This window comes from Saccopteryx bilineata, chromosome 12 (assembly GCF_036850765.1).
Source record: "Saccopteryx bilineata isolate mSacBil1 chromosome 12, mSacBil1_pri_phased_curated, whole genome shotgun sequence".
In the NCBI taxonomy this organism is placed as follows: Eukaryota; Metazoa; Chordata; class Mammalia; order Chiroptera; family Emballonuridae; genus Saccopteryx; species Saccopteryx bilineata.
The window spans coordinates 24,850,266-24,872,096 of record NC_089501.1 but is presented as its reverse complement, the minus strand read 5'-3'; the positions used below and the strand labels follow the sequence as shown (position 1 = coordinate 24,872,096).

General features: G+C 37.9%; 1 pseudogene; it reads left to right on the top strand.

Moving 5' to 3' along the window:
• The first annotated feature begins 3,499 nt into the window (after positions 1-3,499).
• LOC136316049 (GTP-binding nuclear protein Ran-like) overlaps positions 3,500-21,831 on the top strand; it is a 42,627-nt pseudogene continuing 24,295 nt past the window's right edge.

The window sequence follows — 21,831 nt, the reverse complement described above, 5'->3', positions numbered from 1 at the left end:
TTAAACATTTAGTAGTGATTTAAAACCAACTGAGGGGGACAGAGGATTCCCCTCTTCCTTTGCCCTAGCAAAAAAGAGTGAAGTCAGTGCATCTGTGAAAAGATTAATATTGCTTTAAGCTAGGGTTTTTTTTTAAGCCACTCCCAGTCCCCAAAGCCACTTAAGTAGTCATTGTTTCTGCCTGTCAAGCAAGATAGTTCCTAGCCTTTGTGAATATTTCCCTAATAGCTCCACCAATCATTTTTATCTCTGCTGCCAACCTGAGCTTTCATTAGCAAGTGTGAAAAATGCTTGTGAAGTAATAGAAAGAGCTACAGAACCAATTCAGTCTTTTGGAGGAGTTTTTACTTAAATTCAGTGAGAATTGCTTCACTTCTAGGGAAGACTATGGCAATCACTACTTAAAAGTATAATATTTTCTTCTCAATAAGATAGTAATATTTATTATCCCAGGTTTTTAGGCCAAAATGAGGGGGTCATCTTAGCTTTTCTACCTCTCATATTCAATATAGAAAATATCAGCAAAGCTTGCTGGTTCTACCTTGGAAGCATATTGTGAATCTTATTCTTATACAATGCCACATCAGTACAAGGGGCATTGTCTTACCTGTATTATTATTATTATTATTTTTTTTTTTTTTTTTTTTTTTTTTTTTTTTTTTTTTTTTACAGAGGCAGAGATAGACAGGGACAGACAGACAGGAACAGAGAGAGATGAGAAGCATCAATCATCAGTTTCTCGTTGTGCGTTGCGACTTCTTAGTTGTTCATTGATTGCTTTCTCACATGTGCCTTGACCGTGGGCCTTCAGCAGACCGAGTAACCCCTTGCTGGAGCCAGCGACCTTGGGTCCAAGCTGGCGAGCTCTTTGCTCAAGCCAGATGAGCCCGCGCGGGACCTCGGAGTCTCGAACCTGGGTACTTCCGCATCCCAGTCCAACGCTCTATCCACCGCGCCACCACCTGGTCAGGCTCCTGTATTATTTTTAATAGCTCCCCCTCCAATGAATCAGCTTACTTCTACATGAGTTTCATAATAAGTCTATTCTTTACACCACATATATAGTATTTTTAACATTAGTCAAATTATGCCCTTCTTGTACTCAAAACCCTTCATTAAATATCCATTTTAAAGAGAATAAATTCCAAAGTCCTTATTAAGGCCCACAAGCTCTACATGTCCTGGCTGCTCATAACATCTCTGACCTTGTCTCCTGTCACAAAGCTCCAGCCACACCACTTATTTGTAATTCCACAAACATACAAAGCAAGTTTCTCCCTTAGCCTGAAATGTTTTTCCCTCAGATATCACCTGGGCTCACTCCATCTCTTAATCTATGTGTCTACTGAAGTATTCTTTTATTGAGAAGACATTTCCTGATTAGATAAAATAGCACACCTGTGAAATTTTCTGTCACCTTGTTTGCTTTATTTTTTTTTATTAGCACATACCACCAAAAACACCCATACATAGATATATGTATATAGACATGTATATGTGTGTGATCTATATATACACACATACACACACACTCATAAGTGTGTGTATATATATATATATATATAGCCTTTAGTAACCAGACTATAAAACTCTAAGTTCCAACTAGATTATAGGTTTCATGAGTGAAGACTTTGTTTACTGATTGTGCACATGACCTAGGACAATGTCTGGCATTTAAAATATGTATATGTTTATATGTATAAATGTGTGTGTGTGTGTATATATATTTATATATTTTTATATATGTTTTATATATATATTATATATATTATTTAATTTAGTGAGAGAGAAGAACAGATAGGGACAGACAGACAGGAAGGGAGAGAGATGAGAGGCATAAATTCTTTGTTGTGCATGTTAGTTATTCATTGATTGTTTTCTCATATGTCCCTTGACTTGGGGGCTCCAGCCAAGTCAGTGATTCCTTGCTCAAGCCGGTGATCTTAGGCTCAAGCCAGAGACCTTGGGCTTCAAACCAGCAACATTTGGGCTCAAGCCAGGACCATGGGGTCATGTCTATGATCCCACACTCTAGTCAGCAACACCTCACTCAAGTTGGTGAGCCCGCGGTGAAACCAAATGAGCCCTTGCTCAAGTTGGCAACCTTGGGGTTTTAAACCTTGGTACTCTGCATCTTAGGCCAATAGCCTATCCACTGCTCCACTTCTTGGTGAGGCTAAAAATATTTTTTAAGTATTTTTTTAATAAATAAATTTCTTTTTACTATAACAATATAATGTTGATAGAGTTTATATGCATAATATTTAATAGATAAAAAGGAAAATCTGAGACATAGCCAAAAATAAGAATACCTTTCAAAGTTCACACAGTGCATTGAGGGACATGAGAAAATTTACCATGTGCGTTTGCATAGAAAAGAAGATGAGTCACTTTAATCTGATTAGATTGTTTTTGAATCAAGCTTTTTAAAATTCATCTACAAGGAGGTGCATTGAGTAGGGACTGGCATACCCAAGCTGTCTCTTTTTTATTTATCTACTTGTCCCTACTACCAGAAAAGAAATGTGTACCATCACTGTCTGCTGTCCCTTGAAATTATCCTTCCAGTTATAGTACTGTCTGAATTTATGAAATTAGTGAAACCACAGTATGGGAATGCAAACCAAAATGGTTGGATGAGTTCATCAAAATTAGTCATTAGGGCAAAAGCTCTGACATTTTTTATCCTTGATTAAACATTCTAAAAACCTAAAAATTATAAAAGAAGACAAAATCTGCTTAAAAACTTGTAAAACTGTATTGATACCTCTGAGTCTGTCAAGAAGCATCAAGCTAAGAATACCTCACCAATTCATATTTGAGTATTTCTCTCCTGGAGACCCTGTTTTATGATAATTAAGGAAAATCAGTTTTTTAAAAAAAGAAGGTGTTGGGCAGGTAAAATATATTGTGCTCACTTTGTTAAAGATGGCACTGCCCATGTGGAAGCTCGTTGCCCAGGTGACTGCTTGAGATGGGCATGATTATGTTAATATGTGTTGGGGGAGGGCTTTCGTGCCAAAAGGTTTTAAAGGGAAGAGAGATCACATTGTTCGGGAGAAGAATGATTACGTTCTAGGAGAAGCCCATGCTGTAGGAGAGCAGATAAAGGCCACGTGGAGGAGAGGAGAAGCAGCCAAGATGGCGGAATGCTGAAAGAGAAGCCAGTTTGTTCAGAGTTTGTGCAGAGAGAAGGAGATAGGGAACAAAGGAGAATGAGGTTTGTGCGGTAGACACCTTTGATTCTATTAAACTCGGATAAGTCTGTAGCTTTGTGAGCACTGAATGAGTGGGTTTTGGAGCCCACTGTGTGTTTTACCTTGCCTGCAGGTGCAAGCTAGGATTAAAGCTAATGGCCCACCAGTTCCTGGCTCCCTTGTTTCTTTACCAACTGTCCGAATCTAATGCGAACCTGCATGGGCCAGGTGGCTGTGATGGTGGCCATGTCTACTGGCTTTACATTTGGCATAGTCTATGGTAGGATTCTATACAGATGAGAATGGAGCCACCACTACCTTTGAGCGGTGGAGTAGAGGACTGGCTGCTCTTATGGTTCCCCATGGCTGTCCTTTTGGGGATCGTAGGCTGGCTGACTTTTACAGCCATGCGTGAGGAAACCAAGAGCTCTGTGTAAGCGGCTGCCCGGGACCTGCAAACCAAGCAGTGGAAGGAGCTGGAACAAAAGTGGGAGAAAGAGATCCTGACCCTGAAGCTGGAGGAAGCGCTGGAAGAGGAGGCCAGCCAAGTTTGCAAGATTCACCTGGAAATGGAGCAGATGCTGGAGAGGGAATCACAGGTTTGTGAGTTGCACATTGCCCTGGACATTGTGGCGAGCCAGCAGCGGCAGGAGGCCTGGGCTGCGGCTGGAGCTGGGGCTACAAGGCCTGCTGAGCATAATAAGGTGGTGGCGACCCGGGGCTCAAGCCCAGCAGCAGGAGCTGATGTTTTTAGTTCCTCTTTGGAAGATGAGGAGAATCGGACTGGAGTTGTAATCCACAGTCTCCAGAAGATGAGAGCCCAGCTGGAAGGAGTACCTGCTATGCTCCTGGTAGGTCTGTGATTCTGGGACATAGGGGTGGGTGCCATCATGCTCTCCAGAGCAGATATGGAAATGCTGACTGCCATTGCCACATGCTCCTCTTTGGGACAGTGTAAGACATGCCAGGATGGCAGGGATAAGGGGGGTGGCTAAGGCCCCATGTGCGTGGACTGATTCCTGGACTATGACCAGGTGAGCACTGGCTCCTTTGCTGGATGAACTTATGGATTTTGGACAATGTGAAATTCCCTGATGGGGGTAGGGGGGTGGCTTTGCTGGAGGCCCTTCCCCTACCCTGAGAAGCCTTTCAAATGGCAAGAAAGAAGGCTGAGGACATTTTGTGCTTTTGGCAAAGTGCTCAGAGACTGATGAAATGTACCTTTATAATTGTTGAAATTGTATTATTTGTCATGTTGGTGTAATTTGTGTAATATGCCTAATTTCCTTGCACAGGGATGCAGGTGATGTAGATTGTGGGTAGTGAAGTGAGCATAGGGGTGGATTGTTGGGCAGATAAAATATATTATGCTCACTTTGTTAAAGATGGCACTGCCCATGTGGAAGCTCATCGCCCCGGAGACTGCTTGGGATGGGCATGATTATGTTAATATGTGTTGGGGGAGGGCTTTCACGCCAAAAGGTTTTAAAAGGAAGAGAGATCACATTGTTCGGGAGAAGAGTGATTACGTTCTAGGAGAAGCCCATGCTGTAGGAGAGCAGATAAAGGCCACGTGGAGGAGAGGAGAAGCAGCCAAGATGGCGGAATGCTGAAAGAGAAGCCAGTTTGTTCAGAGTTTGTGCAGAGAGAAGGAGATAGGGAACAAAGGAGAATGAGGCTGGTGCAGTAGACACCTTTGATTCTGGGAAACTTGGATAAGTCAGTAGCTTTGTGAGTGCTGATGAGTGGGTTTTGGAGCCCAGTGTGTATTTCTTGCCTGCTGGGCGCAAGCTAGGATTAAAGGTAATGACTCACCAGTTCTTGGCTCCATTGTTTCTTTACCAACTGTCTGAATCTAATGTGAACCTGCATGGGCCAGGCAGCTGTAATGTCGCCGTAGCTACTGGCTTTACAGAAGGGTCAAAGAGTTGACATTCAGTTGTAATTGGAAGTGATATATCATTACTGACACTAAGATAATTTTAAGAGAGGTAAAGCACGATGCTTTAGAAAGAGCACTACACTTGAAAATGGTAGGCATTGGTTTTATTTCTATCTTCTCACCTAATTTTACGAACAGTGTTGGATAAAACTGAATCTCAATTGCCCCTTGAAAAGAAATAATTATATTAGATGCAAGATCCTTAAGGAAAGACTAGGAATACCAGAATTATTTGGAAGAGTTTATCAAATTAACTTACGCCTTTCTGTGGTTCATTATCAAGATGCTACCTTCCATCCTTTGGGGAACCATTCCAGCGGTTACCTATAGGGACTGGGTCCTCTGGAAAGATCAACCTTAAATTTAAATTTATAAATGAAAGGGTTTCTATCAGCTCCAAATGCAAAAAATTATCTAGTTAAACAAATAATTTAAGTAGCAATTTATCTTTTTCTTTACTCCATTTATATTTTATTTTATTTCTTGATATGCTGATTATTTTAGTAATGTGTAAGTTGTCATATGAAATAAGTATATGCTACCTGAAAAGAAGAAGAAAAAACTCTGTTGCTATAAATAATTTTGTGGGATTAATGACTGGGTTTCATATGTTTTATTGAGGTTCACTAAATTTTTATAACCCACAACTAGTAACCATTGAAAGTTTTTTAATTTACAAAAAGATTCTTTAATTTTTTTTTTATTTTTGCACAAGAGAAAAAAGAACAGACAGGGACAGACAGGAAAGGAGAGAGATGAGAAGCATCAACTCATAGTTGCAGCATATTCGTTGTTCATTGGTTGCTGTCTCATATGTACCTTGACTGCAGGGCTCCAGCTGAGCCAGTGACCCCTTGCTCAAGCCAGCGACCTCTGAGCTTAACCCAGTGACCTTAGACTTCAAGCCAGCAACCTTTGGGCTCATTCCAGCGACCTCTGGACTCAAGACAGCAACTTTGGGCTTCAAGCCAGTGAAGTTTGGGTTCAAGCCAAAGAAAATAGGAGTCATGTCTATGATTCCAAGCTCAAGCAGGCAACCTCACGCTCAAGCTGGTGAACCTGTGCTCAAGTCAGATGAACCTGTGCTCAAGCCAGCAACCTCAAGGTTTCAAACCTGGGTCCTAGCATTCTAGATGGACACTCTATCCATTGTTCTACTGCTTGGTCAGGCTCCTTAAAATACTTTTAAATAACAACACCAAAAAACTTTTCAATTATAGTTAAGATGAAGTAGTTAATAATCACAAAGTCTACATGCTAATGATTCCAAAAACAAGGAAGTGCTCATCCTAACAAGTGTTATTAGCAGCCATATTAGTAGACTCTTTCAAAGACTAAAAATTATTCTTTGCTTTTTGGAAAATATCCTTGACTTTGGCAGTAAAACACACATATTAATTTTTTCCAGTGTTGGCTCTGAAGGCAAAATAAATACCTCACAGTTAGATCTTCAGCTACTTTTTCTATTCAAAAAACCCCATTGTAAAATTTAAATAAAAAATTTATATCAAACAAAAGACAAATCAACAGTTGATTATAGTCTTAATGATTATTATAAAGTTAAAATCAATTCATTTGCTAAGTCAAAAAATTCAACTACTGTATTCAATAATAAATCAAGGGCAAATGAAATACAATAAAAATTTAATATGTATTTGATCAAGTATAATTAGTAATAACATGATGTTTATAACTTTTTAATTATGTCTTTTTGTGTTATACTGAAAGGTGCCTTTTGAAAAGGAATTCAACTAGAGTAAATGTACTCAATGTTTTATAGACAATTTTTTAGCACTAATTTATTAAGGACATTGAAAATGAATAATTTGTGAGAGGATTTCTTCAAATCTAAATGTGTTGTGCAAACTAATAGAAAACATAAGCTCAGTATATAAGATCAAACAGTTTCTAAACAGCCATTTTAATTCATTCTGAGTTGAATATAAATATATCCCTGGATGATTATATATTTTAAATGTTGTTATTTATAAATTAAAATCTATAAAAGTAGTGCTTTCAGATTAAATGATTGGTATAAATAATAAAGATCAGATATTTAATTTAAATTTAATATTATAAGACATATTTTTTGTGTTATATTATTATTGCATTTCAGAAAATATGTTTTACAATGAATCAAACATGATACTGCAGCATGTATTTAATACATACAAACAGCCCATGAGTTTAAATTTATATCATGAAAATAGCCATCTCCTTTCTCAGGAGGTTATGAACTAAGGTCATAAATGAGTGGACTATAATTATCATTTGTTTCTTCCACTGTTAAAGTATGAGTGATTTTAAGAAATTAAGCATATCAGCACAATCATTTTAATTATTAACTTTTTAAAAATACCTTCTCCTTTTTAAGAAGAGTAAATTTTGAAAGGCTAATCCAAAGCTTGAAAGTTTGCATAACTTCAGTTCTCTATTGCTATTGCAGGCCAAATTAAAGGAGAATGTAGAAAAGATCCATGTACAAAACACTCTAATAAATACCTTCTCTTTATTTCTAGGGTCTTTAAATTAAAATCATTGTAAATAGGTTAAAATGCACAAAGATTTCTCTTAAGTAAAATGTATGTACTCGCCCAACTGGTGGTGGTGCAGTGGATAGGGCATTGACATGGAATTCTGAGATCCCAGATTCAAAACCCCTGGGTTACCAGACTGAGCATGGGCTCATCGGCTTGAGTGTGGGGTCACTGTCTTGAGCATGGGATCATAAATATGACCCCATGGTTGCTGGCTTGAGGCCCAAGATCACTGGCTTGAGCCCAAGGTTGCTGACTTGAGCAAGAGGTCACTGGCTCAGCTGGACACCCCCAGTCAAGTCATGATTGAAAAGCAATCAATGAACCACTAAAGCAGTGGTTTGAGAACCACTTTTTGAAGTCGGGGCACATTTAAAATCCTACAAATAGCCCTGGCCGGTTGGCTCAGCGGTAGAGCGTCGGCCTAGCGTACGGAGGACCTGGGTTCGATTCCCGGCCAGGGCACACAGGAGAAGTGCCCATTTGCTTCTCCACCCCTCCACCGCGCCTTCCTCTCTGTCTCTCTCTTCCCCTCCTGCAGCCAAGGCTCCATTGGAGCAAAGATGGCCCGGGAGCTGGGGATGGCTCTGTGGCCTCTGCCTCAGGCGCTAGAGTAGCTCTGGTTGCAACATGGCGACGCCCAGGATAGGCAGAGTATTGCCCCCTGGTGGGCAGAGCGTTGCCCCATGGTGGGCGTGCCGGGTGGATCCCGGTCGGGCGCATGCGGGAGTCTGTCTGACTGTCTCTCCTTATTTCCAGCTTCAGAAAAATGCAAAAAAAAAAATAAAAATAAAAATAAAAAAATAAAAATAAAATCCTACAAATAATTGTAGGCACACTATATACAAATTTCTGAGAAATATGTTATAATATTTAAGACAAATATTAAAGAAGAAAAATATAAAGTCCAAGCATGCTTTTATGGCAATTAAATGAAACAAATATGACAAATTTAAATTTATTCTGACATTAAAAAACATTTTTATGTTACTTTTTTTTTTTGGTGGGTCATTAGCTTTACGTGTTACATTTTTTTAGTTATGCTTTTTAGAATTTGTAAAAAAGAGGGGTTAATAAATTCAGAATAAAACGACAAAAAAAAGTTTATCTTTTTATATATAGAGATACATTCTTAGTAAGATTTAGTAAATTCAGCAGGTCCCGGCACAAGTGTGTTAAGTTTTTTTCATTCTTGTGTTTATGAGAAACATGAGCCTGATGTGTCCTAGCAATTTCTTCAATGTTTGGGCATATATTTGAAAGGCAAACTCTCATTTTCTCATCAATACATTGAAGGATTCCACTCTTTTTACTCTTAATTGTGTTGAGTGCAGAAAACCCCCACCATACATATCATTTTAACTTTATATCAAACAAAGGATAGAAGAAACTCGCCTCCAGTCTTCCCAGGAAACATGGGGGGGGGTAGTGTAAACAATCCAGCACCACAGCTTAACAGCCTTTTGCAACCTAATCAGGCAAGTGAGGTGGGGAGTTGATCAGACTGTCAGGTTACAGCTAATTCCACACACCTCTGTCCCCCAAAAATCTAAACTCTAAAAACCCTGTTGGTTTTTTGGTCCCCAACAGGTACATATTTCTCTGGAATACCATAGGATGCACCTGGAAATCTTCTAGGGTGCACCAGTGCTCCCTGATGCACACTTTGAGAACCACTGTGCTAAAGTGCCACAACTATGAGTTGATGTTTCTCATCTCTCTCCCTTCTTGTTTGTCTCTTAATAAAAAAACAAAAACAAAAAATGTATGTATGTACTTTTTTTTTTTTTTTTCATTTTTCCGAAGCTGGAAACGGGGAGGCAATCAGACAGACTCCTGCATGCGCCCGACTGGGGTCCACCCGGCATGCCCACCAGGGGGCGATGCCCTGCCCCTCTGGGGTGTCGCTCTGTTGTGTCCAGAGCCATTCTAGCGCCTGAGGCAGAGGCCACAGAGCCATCCCCAGCGCCCGGGCCATCTTTGCTCCAATGGAGCCTTGGCTGCGGGAGGGAAGAGAGAGACAGAGAAGAAGGAGAGGGGGAGGGGTGGAGAAGCAAATGGGCGCCTCTCTTGTGTGCCCTAGCCCGGAATCGAACCCGGGACTCCTGCACGCCAGGCCGACGCTCTACCGCTGAGCCAACCGGCCAGGGCTATGTATATACTTTTTAAACACATATTGTAGAGTGACTGCATGGTTGTTTTTAACTTATGTTTATCATTTTAGTGACATAATCCTAGATAAATGATTTAACTGAAAGTTTTTAAATAATTTCACAAAATACATGGCATGTCTATCCCCGAACCATAGCTACCTCATGGAGTCCATTTAATTTTGAATGTGGTATAATATTAGTGTGATGGAAGGTGAGTTTTGTTTACAATTCATTCAAAAAGCCTTCTGTAACAGAACTGCTTAACTGTCCAACCAAAATTCATGATCTCTCTTCACTAATGTAAAAATTTCTATAAGAGGCCTGCTTGTTGACCTAAAGTCTACAATTACAGTTGTTTCTCCTTCAAAGTAATGACACCATTGGTATATGAATCAAAATGGTGTCACAGGTTGAGAAACAACTCTGCTTTATTCACATTCTTTTCTGTTTGTTTGTACTGCCAATTAAATGCAAAAGGATTTCAAGGTTCTTGTGAAAACATAAGATGGGAGAAGTCTAATGTCCGGAATCACTTGATACAAGGCTAATTACCAACCAAGAACACCTGTACAGTCATCCCTCACCATACCGCGGTTCACTTTTCGCAGTCTCACTGTACAGCAGATTTTTAAATTGTATATATCTAATTTTGTATTGCAGATTTTTCACTGTATCGTGGGATTTTGTGGTATATAGGTATTTCTATATATTTATTATTTTAATAATTTTGCGGTAAAATCTAGCCTAAAAAATTAAAAACAATATAAACAATATTAATTAACACATTAGAAGAATACTAAATTGAAATAAAATATGTAAATTTACATAGATTTAAGAGTGTAGAAAGTGTTTAAGAGCATATGAAGTGTTTCTAGGAGTGTGGGAAAGGTTAGTAACAATGTAGGAAAGGTTTATAAGAGTGTGGGGAGGGTTTATAAAGATATGTAAATAATAAAATAAATATAAGATTGCTGCTTTGCAGATTTTTACCTATCACAGGGGTTGGAACCTAACCCCCCCTACAATAAACAAGGGACCACTGTATTAGATCTTACTTAAGCAATAAATAATCTTCCATCACGTAAGCCAACCAAAAGTTTGTTGTGTTTGTGGGTTTTTTTGCAGCATCTGATATTATCTTAACTAATATAGGTATCACTAATTTGAAGTGAGAAATTTATTTTAAGAAACATATTGCTTCCGTGACATTGGTTTAGCGATCAGACAGCAGAAAGTGAGGAAACTGATGTGAGAATGGAAAAAATGGATGACTATATTATCCAATGGCAAACTATTTGGTAAAGCTATCAACATCAACACATTGGAAGTCACCCAGCTTGTAATTCTAGAAAAAGAGGTTAGAAAAGTCAAAATGTTAATAGTAAAATTGGTTATTACCTCCTTTTTGATATGGTCACCTTTTTAAATTTTTCACATATTTTAAGCATCATAAAATATTACTATTATTATTGTTATGCATGAACAGTATAGGTTTGAAGTTTCCCACATAGTATTTATATTACCTTCCTAATTTCTACAATTCTATCTGGAATTATTTTACTTCTGCCTGAGGAATTTCATAAATATCTCTGTTTATTCAAAACTGCTGGTGATGACTTTTCTCCTTTAGTTTGTCTGAAAACATCTTGAATTATTTTGTTTCCATTTTTGGAGGATTATTTTGCTTGATAGGAAATACATGTATGCATGTCTTCTATAGCATTTTTTTACTTTATTTAGACAATAAATTTTAATGAGATGACATTGATTAATTAGAGTACATAGATTCAGAGACAACATCTCCAAATCATTTTGACATTTGATTATGTTGTATACCCATAATCCAAAGTCAACTTGTCCTCCATCAACTTTTATTTGGTTTTCATTATGTCCCTACCCTCCCCCAACCCCTCCCTCTCCTCCCTTCCCCTCCCCCTGGTAACTACTGCACTCTTATCCATGTTCATGAGTCTCAATTTTGTGTTCCACTTATGTATGGAATCATACAGTTCTTAGTTTTTCTAATTTACTTATTTCACTCAGTATAATGTTATCAAAGTCCATCCATGTTGTTGTAAATGATCCGATGTCATCATTTCCTATGGCTGAGTAGTATTCCATAGTGTATGGAATACCACATCTTCTTTATCCAGTCATCTATTGAAGGGCTTTTTTGGTTGTTTCCATGTCTTGGCCACTGTAAACAATGCTGCAATGAACATGGGGCTGCATGTGTCTTTAGGTACCAATGATTTTGAGTTTGGGGGGTATATACCCAGTAGAGGGATTACTAGGTCATATAGTAGTTCTATTTCTAATTTTTTGAGAAACTCCATATTTTCTTCCATAATGGTTGTACTACTTTACATTCCCACCAACAGTGGATGAGGGTTTCTTTTTCGCCACAGCCTCTCCAACACTTGTTGTTACCTATCTTTTTGATAACAGCTAATCTAACAGGTGTGAAGTGGTATCTCATTGTAGTTTTGATTTGCATTTCTCTAATAGCTGGTGAAGATGATAATGTTTTCATATATCTTTTGGCCATTTGTATTTTATCTTGGGAGAAGTATCTGTTCATGTCCTCTTCCCATATTTTATTGAATTGCTTGCTTGTTTGTTGTTGAGTTTTGTGAATTCTTTGTATATTTTGGATATTAGGCCCTCATCTGAACTGTTGTTTGAAAATATCATCTCCCGTTTAGTTGGCTGTCTGTTTATTTTGTTGTCAGTTTCTTTTGCTGTGCAAAAGCTTCTTAGTCTGATGTAGTTCCATTCATTTATCTTTTTTTTTTAATAATTTTATTTTTTTAATGGGGTGACATCAATAAATCAGGATACATATATTCAAAGATAACAAGTCCAGGTTATCTTGTCGTTCAATTATGTTGCATACCCATCACTCAAAGTCAGATTGTCCTCTGTCACCTTCTATCTAGTTTTCTTTGTGCCCCTCCCCCTCCCCCTTTCCCTCTCCCTTTCCCCCTTCCCCCCCCTCCCGTAACCACCACACTCTTATCAATGTCTCTTAGTTTCACTTTTATGTCCCACCTACATATGGAATGATGACATCGGAACATTTACAGCAAAATGGTGGGATCTTGATAACATGATACAAAGCAAAATAAGTAAATCAGAAAAAACCAGGAACTGCATTATTCCATTCATTTATCTTTGCCTCCACTTCCCTTGCCTTTGGAGTCAAATTCATAAAATATTTTTCATGGCCGAGATCCATGAGTTTGGTACCTATGTTTTCTTCTTTGTAATTTATTGTTTCAGGTCTTATATTTAGGTCATTGATCCATTTTGAATTAATTTTGGTATAAGGGGACAAACAATAGTCGAGTTTCATTCTTTTGCACAAGTCTCTTTAGTTTTCCCCGCACCATTTATTAAAGAGGCTTTCTTTCCTCCATTGTGTGTTTTTGGCTCTTTTACCAAAGGTGATTTAACCATATATATGTGGTTTTATTTCTGGGCTTTCTATTCTGTTCCATTGGTCTGAGTGTCTATTTTTCTGCCAATACCATGCTGTTTTGATTGTCGTGGCCCTATAATAGAGTTTGAAGTCAGGTATTGTAATGCCCCCAGCTTCATTCTTTTTCTTTAGGATTACTTTGGCTATTCGAAGGTTTTTATACTTCCATATAAACCTGATGATTTTTTGTTCTATTTCTTTAAAAAATGACATTGGAATTTTGATGAGAATTGCATTAAATTTATATATTATTTTGGGTAATATGGTCATTTTGACTATATTTATTCTTCCTATCCAAGAACAAAGAATATTTTTCCTTTTCATTATATCTTTTTTGATTTCCCCTAACAATGCTTTGTAGTTTTTATTATATAGGTCTTTTACATTCTTTGTTATGTTTATTCCTAAATATTTTTTGTTGTTTTTGCAACCGTAAAAGAGATTATTTTTTTGAGTTTATTTTCTGAAGTTTTATTGTTGACATATAGGAAGGCAATACACTTCTGTATATTAATTTTGTATCCTGAGACCTTACTGTATTGGTTTATTGTTTCTAATAGTCTTTTTGTGGAGTCTTTGTATTTTCGATGTACAGGATAATATCATCTGCAAAAAGTGAAACCTTTACTTCTTCTTTCCCAATATAAAGGCCTTTTATTTCTTTCTCTTGTCTGACTGTTCTGTCAAAGTGCTGCTAGAACTTCCAGCACTATGTTGAATAAGAGTGAAGAGAGTGGGCAACCTTGTCTTGTTCTTGATTTTAGAGAAAAAGTCTTCAGTTTTTTGCCATTTAATATGATGTTAGCTGACGGTTTGTCATAAATGGCATTTATTATGTTGAGATAATTTCCTTCTACACCCATTTTGTTGAGTGTTTTAAACATAAAATGATGTATACTGTGGAACAATTTTTTCTCATTTTCTGTTGCATGAGATTTTAGAACTGTTTCTATATATTTCTGCATCACTGATTCAAAATCTGAAATCCATTTTTTGGTGCATGCATTTTTATGCAATTATATATTTTTTTTTGGTTAGAGTTAATGGCATGCATTGGTTTTTAAATTTGAGTTAAAGGGCAATGACTCTTGGATTGAACATAACCACAAGGCAATAAATGTTTTACAAACATCACTTTTACATAATTGTAGTTGTTTTTCAATGCAAAAAAATTATCTGATAAAAACTTACTTTGTTTTAAGATTGAATAATGACTTTTTTGAGTAGGTGTAAATGTAAGAATAGTCCTGACACCTTCTATTATATATGTGGCTGTTACACTCTTCAACGTCAAAGGCATAATATTTCATCATTTGTGACATGTTCATATATTGCCTATTTTCAGCAGTTCCAATTGGTTATTCAACTCATCTGTCAGAAGATTATAATGACATAAAAATTATCCTCGACTTTCTGAAGTATGATGAGCATAACTAGACCATTTGTGTGAATCTTAAAATGGTAAATTTTCTGCTAGGACAAGAGATGTTTCACAAAGTATCTTTGCTTTCTGTGTTTGTGGGACAGCCAAGCTCGAGAAAAACACTGGACACAGGAGTGGCCAAAACATGAAGCTCTGGAAGTAGGGATGCAAAATATTGTGAATGAACCTGTAGTTAATCGATACAGTATCATTTTCCCCCCACTTCACATCAAACTTGCCTTAATGAAGCAGTTTGTTCAGGCTCTGAATAGAGAAAGTGAATGCTTTCAACATATTATTTCTGCTTTTCCTACTTTGTCTTTCGAGAAGATAAAAGCTGGTGTATTTCGATGGACTTCAAATTCAAACCCTCATACGTGATGAAGAATTTGCCAGGAAGATGAATAAGATGGAGAAAGCAGCATGGCAGTCTTTTGTGGCAGTTACAAAAAAACTTCCTTGGCAACCAAAAAGCAGAAAACTATGAACTTCTGATTCAAAGAATGCTGTTGGCTCTCTGTGACACTGGATATAACATGAGCATTAAGATTCACTTCCTGAACAGTCACCTTGATAAGTTTTTCAAAAATCTTGGAGCTGTTAGTGATGAGCAGACTAATGCTGGAGCATCAATAGAGATTGTCTTCAACAAGTACACGAATGCAAAAGCTATAAACGCAAATTTTTGCCTGAATAAAATTTAAATTAAATAAGTTTTGTACGAATTTTATGATTAAAATAATTGTTTTAATATGTTCTATTTTGAAATAGTAGACAAATTCTGATACAATCATATCTTTTAGTGTATTAGTGTATTTACTGCATTATATAAATTATTATATTTTCACAAAGATGATGCCCAGGAAGACATTCTACTTCATTATGTTAAACCAAATGTTGAAAATTTTACAATAAGATGAAAACCTAAAATCTTGAATTGCAAAAAAACCTGTAGCTTACAGAAAAAAACTAATGTCGGATTTGAGATGAGCACACTCGAATTAGGTTAGAACAAGTGTTTTTGTGGATGCAACAAAAATTTTGTTCCCCAGTGTATCATTTGTTTTACTTTGGTTGTATTCCATACATTTTTCCTCTGTTTCTTCTTTTTTTAAGCCATGTGTTTCTGTAGTGGTTTATTCAGGGTGATTACCATTAGGTAATAAAAAGGATATATATCATATTCATTGTAGTACATTATCTCATGAGTGCTTCTGCACTCCATCCTCCTTTGCTACTGTTAATCTTTATCTCCTCCCCTTTTTACTTTTTGTTTTCATCAGTTAATCTTGTTTTTATTTTGGTCCTGATAGAGATTTTACTTGTAATTTTGTTTTGTTATATTTTTTGTATCTGGTTAGATAACCACCTTTAGTATTTCCTGACATGGGGGTTTTCTAGTGATTAATTCCCTCATCTTTTCTATATCTGTGAAGGTTTTTATTTCCCTTTTATATTTGAAAGATAGCTTTGATGGATATAGTATTCTTGGCTGGAAGTTCCTCTCTTTCAGTACTATAAATATTGGGATCCACTCTCTTCTGGCTTGTAGAGTTTCTGCTGAGAAATCTGATTGTAGCCTAATGGGCCTTCCTTTATATGTTGTATTCTTTTTATTCCCTGGCTGCCTTGAAAATTTTTTCTTTGTCATTCGTTTGTGATCATTTCATTACAATGTGTCTTGGAGTAGGTCTGTTTGGGTTAAGGTAACTCAGTGTTCTGTTTGCTTCTTGTATTCTAGGCTCTAATTCTTTCCACCAGTTCAGGAAGTTCTCATCGATTATTTGTTTGAATATGTTCTCCATTCCTTTTTCTCTTTTTCTTCTTCTTCTGATATACCCATTATTCTTATGTTGCTCTTTCTGGTGGAGTCAGACAATTTCTGTAGGGATTTCTCTTTTTTTTTTTAAATTTGTGAGTCTCTCTCCTCTTTTCTCTGTAGTATCTCTAGTTGCCTATCTTCTATGTCACTAATTCTCTGCTCTATCTGGCCTGTTCTATTAGCTAGCCTGGTTATCTCATTTTTCAGTTCGTGTATTGAGTTTTTCATTTCTGTTTGGTTCCATTTTATATTTCCAATTTCCTTGATGAAGTATTCTCTTTGTTCATTAAATTGTTTTTGAGCTCTCTAAATTGCCTTTCTGTGCTTTCTTGTATTTCCCTGAGTATTTTTAGGACTTCAATTTTTAATTGTCATTTAACTGCAGTGTTTCTGAGTAATTGAAATTGTTTTTCTAGGGGTTTATCATCATCTATCTGAGGTATATTTCTGTCTTTTGTATCCATGATATTTCTTTTTCCTTAATGGCACTTGAGAGTGGTATTGTTAATAACACTAATAAGTTAATTAATAAAATAAAACAGAAATTGAATAGATACAGTAAAAAAATGAAAATTTTATAATGAATAGTGAAACAAAAATTATAGAGAACAAGGAGCAGGAACTAAGGGAAAATGACAAAAGAGATAAAAAATGAAGTAAAAAACATGTAAAATGCCACAAAGAAATATATGAATCCAAAATATAATAATTTGATGATAAATGATGATCGAATGAGAGAAAAAGAAAGAGAAAAAAGTATAGGTTTCTGAAATGAAACCCTCATAAAAACAAGAATGAAAAATGTAACAACTCTGGATAATGAAGTTCAAAAGGAAAAGGAAAAAATAAAAAGAAAAGAAGATAAAATGACCAAAATGAAAAAAAAGTTATAAAAATGTAATTTTTTCCTGATTTTGAGTGATAGCATCTTCCTTTTTTTTTTGGCAGGTGGCGCTGTACTACAGGTTTTGCCCCTGTGGATCTCTTGAGCAGAGGTAAGGTTTGCTGTTGTGTTGCAATGGCAATGACATAGGCTAGGCCTCACTCCTGTTGGTAGGCAGGGCTTGTTAGGGCTTGGAGGCTCTGACAATGGGAGTCTTAGTTTGTTTTCTAGGTGCCTCTCCTCTCTGCCTCCTGAGCTAGCAGCCTGGGGACTTAGCTGTGAGGTTCACCTCAGCCACTGCTTGCAGAGCTAGAGGCTCTAAGAGCATCCAGATCCTTCCTCCAGTACCATTCAAAGCACAGTTATGGGTAGGGCTATGCCAACCAGAGCCACCAGCAAGAGCAGGCAAGGCTAGGAGCCGATTACAGATCAATCACCTTTCTAAGGGCCCCCAGGCATGTCTAGTATGCCTCAGCACTTCGTAGGTCTAATCTCCACAAGCTTCTTCCTTGTGCATTGTTTGGTAACCTGCAGAGAGCCATGATGAGCCCAGCCCCCATGACTTTAGCAGTGCACACAGAAGTCTGCTCCCACCAACTTAGGTGCACGGCACCTGTGAGCTCAGTCAGAGTCAGGAATGCAAGAATGTGCTTTGAAACCTGTATTAGCCTCATGGAGGCACCCTGCCTAAACAGGTCCAGGCCTAGGGATCCTGGCCCTTGTGCACTTTCAGTACTGTTGGTCCTGGAGCCAGGAATACACAAAGACACTGGCAACAGCCCACGCAGATGTCCACTGCTGATAATCTCAGGCTAAGCCCTCCAGCCTGCAAGTGTGCACACTCACGCCAGAAGTGCCAGGTGGAGCCACTCGCATACCACCCATAGGAGTGGGCCTTGGGCACACATAGCTGCCAGCACCAGTGCTAACTCCCATGGGCATCTCGTACTGGCAACCTTTGTAGGAGCCTGCAGCCCATGCTTGCTCCACATCCGCATTCTCAGGCAGAGCCAGCACATTCTCTCCTCTGTTTGATCATCCGCCCTAGCCCAGCTTCCTCTCTCTGCCCTAGAACTTTCACTTCACTCAGTTCCAAATGAAAGTGTCCCTTCCTCAGATCAGCAAGGAAAGCAAAATACTCCGTTCTCCATCTTATTTCCTTCAGAATGCATTATATATTCAGCCACTTTTTTGTCCAATCATACCTTTATCTGGTGTGTGTATATTTCAGGTGCTCCTGAGATTTTTTTTCTGTCTTTAGTTGTTGAATTTGTTGAAATTTCAAGGGGAGATATTGGGAGCAACCCTTATGGAGCCATTCCTCTGACCTCACTCTTCTCTAGCATTTTTGAGAGGTCATTCTGTTGATTTCTGTCTTACATCATTTCCACTGAGTAATTAGCTATAAAAGATTACCTATTTTACTTTTATTGCTTTTAAGATTTTCTATTTGCTTTTGATTCTCATAGTTTTTCTACCATATGCCTGGATATGATTTCTTTGTGTATATATTCTACTAGAGTTTTTCCAGCAGTCTTTTTTCAAGTCTTTCATCAGTTTTACATAAATCTTGGCCATTATCTACTTAAATATTGCCTATGCCACATTTTATTTCTCCTTCTAGAACTCCAGTTTCTATTCATGTGTTCCATATGTCTCTGATGTTATTTTTCTTCCAAGGATTTAGATTGGATATATTTTTATTGAATCATGTCTTCTGTTGTTTGCAATGTTATAGAGTTCTTAACTTTAGTCCTAGAATGTCAAATTTTTTTGTTTTTAATTTTATAGTAACATTATCTAACTTTTCATCTTTTCTCCCATGTTTTCCTTTATTTTCTTTAACATATTTATTATTGTATGTTAATGCTCTTACCTGCTAACTCTGATTACTAGATTACTTGTGAATCTGCTTCTATTGTCTTTCTTTACTTTACTTCTGATCATATGACTCTAGCTTAGAACATGCCTAGTGTTGTGTGTGTGGAGGGTGACAGAGACAAACAGAGAGGAACAGATAGGGACAGACAGGAGGTGAGAGAGATGAGAAGCATTAATTCTTTGTTGCTGCACCTTAGTTTTCATTGATTGCCTTCTCATATGTGCCCTGACCAGGGGGCACATTGAGTGACCCCTTGCTCAAGCCAGCAACTTTTGGCTCAAGCTTGTGAGCCTTCCTCAAACCAGATAAGCCCATGTTCAAGATGGCAACCTCGGCCCTGGCCGGTTGGCTCAGTGGTAGAGCATTGGCCTGGTGTGCAGGAATCCCAGGTTCGATTCCTGGCCAGGGCACACAGGAGAAGCGCCCATCTGCTTCTCCATCCCTCCCCCTCTCCTTCCTCTCTCTCTCTTCCCCTCCCGCAGCGAGGCTCTATTGGAGCAAGGATGGCCCGGGCGCTGGGGATGGCTCCTTGGCCTCTGCCCCAGGCACTAGAGTGGCTCTGGTCGCAACAGAGCAACACCCCGGAGGGGCAGAGCGTCACCCCCTGGTGGGCATGCTGGGTGGATCCCGGTCGGGCGTATGCGGGAGTCTGTCTGACTGTCTCTCCCCATTTCCAGCTTCAGAAAAATACAAAAAAAAAAAAAAAGATGGCAACCTCAGGGTTTCAAACCTGGGCCCTCCGTGTCCCAGTCTGAAGCTCTAGCCATAGCACCACTGCCTGGTCAGGCTATAAGATGCCTAGCGTTAATGAAATTGCATAGATAGTGTATAAAATTTGTGGTTCCAGGAAATATTGAATTCTTCCCTCAAGGTCTTTATTCTCTTCTCCTAGAATGTAGAGCTGAATGGGGTAGCTGCCACATTACTCTAATCAGGGCATGAGCTAAGTAGCATCTGGTTTATAGTTTTGTTAAGACTCTTCTTATTTTACCCTGACCAGGTAGCCCTGTGGGTTAGAATGTAGTCCTGAAACACCATGGTTGTAGTTCAATTCTCATCTGTGCACAAATGAGAAGTAACTAATGAATGTTCAACTAAGTGGGGTAACAAATGAAAAACTTCTCTCTCTATATCTCTCTCTCATGCTCTTTCTCTCCTATCCTCTATGTCTCTAAAATCAATAATAATAATAATAATAAAAGACTCTTCTGATTTTTATTCACTCCTAAAGCAAGCCCCTCAGTGTATTCCTCTGAAATCAGGTGTGTTTACCAGGGCTTCTTCTGCTGGGTGATCTTGAATACAATTTTTTTGTAAGAGAGGTAACTCTAGGCCAAATTATGAAAGAACTTATAGGCCACTGTAAGGACTCTGGCTTTTACTCCAATTGAAATGGGAACAGATGTAAGTTTTGTTTTTTTTTAATGACAATTATAATTTATTATAGTGCATAAACTATATTAATTAACTAAAGTTAATTATCATATACATCATTATAGCATAGGTATAATCATATCTATTATAGTATATTAAGCTTATGATTTACTGTGCTAAGTAATCTTTTTTTTTTTTTAGTAAATTTAATGCAGTGACATTGATAAATCAGGGTACATATGTTGAGAGAAAATATCTCTAGATTATTTTGACATTTGATTGTGCTGTATACCCCTCCCGCAAAGTTAAATTGTCTTCTGTCACCTTCTATCTGGTTTTCTTTGTGCCCCTCCCCTCCCCTAACCCCTCTCTCCTTCTTCACCCCACCCTCCCTCCCCCAACCCCCCGCCCCTGTTGCCATCACATTCTTGTTCATGTCTCTGAGTCTCATTTTTATGTCCCTTCTATGTATGGATTCATCTCAGTTTTTTTTTTCTGATTTACTTATTTCACTCCGTATAATGTTATCAAGGTCCATCCATGTTATTGTAAATGATCCGATGTCATCATTTCTTATGGCTGAGTAGTATTCCATAGTATATATGTACCAAAGTTTTTTAATCCACTCGTCCTCTGATGGACACTTGGGCTATTTCCAGATCTTCGCTATTGTGAACAATGCTGCCACAAACATGCGGGTGCATTTCTCCTTTTGGAGCCATTCTATGGTGTCCTTGGGGTATATTCCTAAAAGTGAAATAGCTGGGTCAAAAGGCAGTTCGATTTTCAGTTTTTTGAGGAATCTCCATACTGTTTTCCACAGTGGCTGCACCAGTCTGCATTCCCACCAGCAGTGCAGGAGGGTTCCCTTTTCTCCACATCCTCGCCAGCACTTATTCTGTGTTGTTTTGTTGATAAGCGCCATTCTGACTGGTGTAAGGTGATATCTCATTGTGGTTTTAATTTGCATTTCTCTAATGATTAGTGATGTTGAGCATTTTTTCATATGCCTATTGGCCATCTGTATGTCCTCTTTGGAGAAGTGTCTATTCATCTCTTTTGCCCATTTTTGGATTGGGTTGTTTGTCTTCCTGGTGTTGAGTTTTACAAGTTCTTTATAAATTTTGGTTATTAACC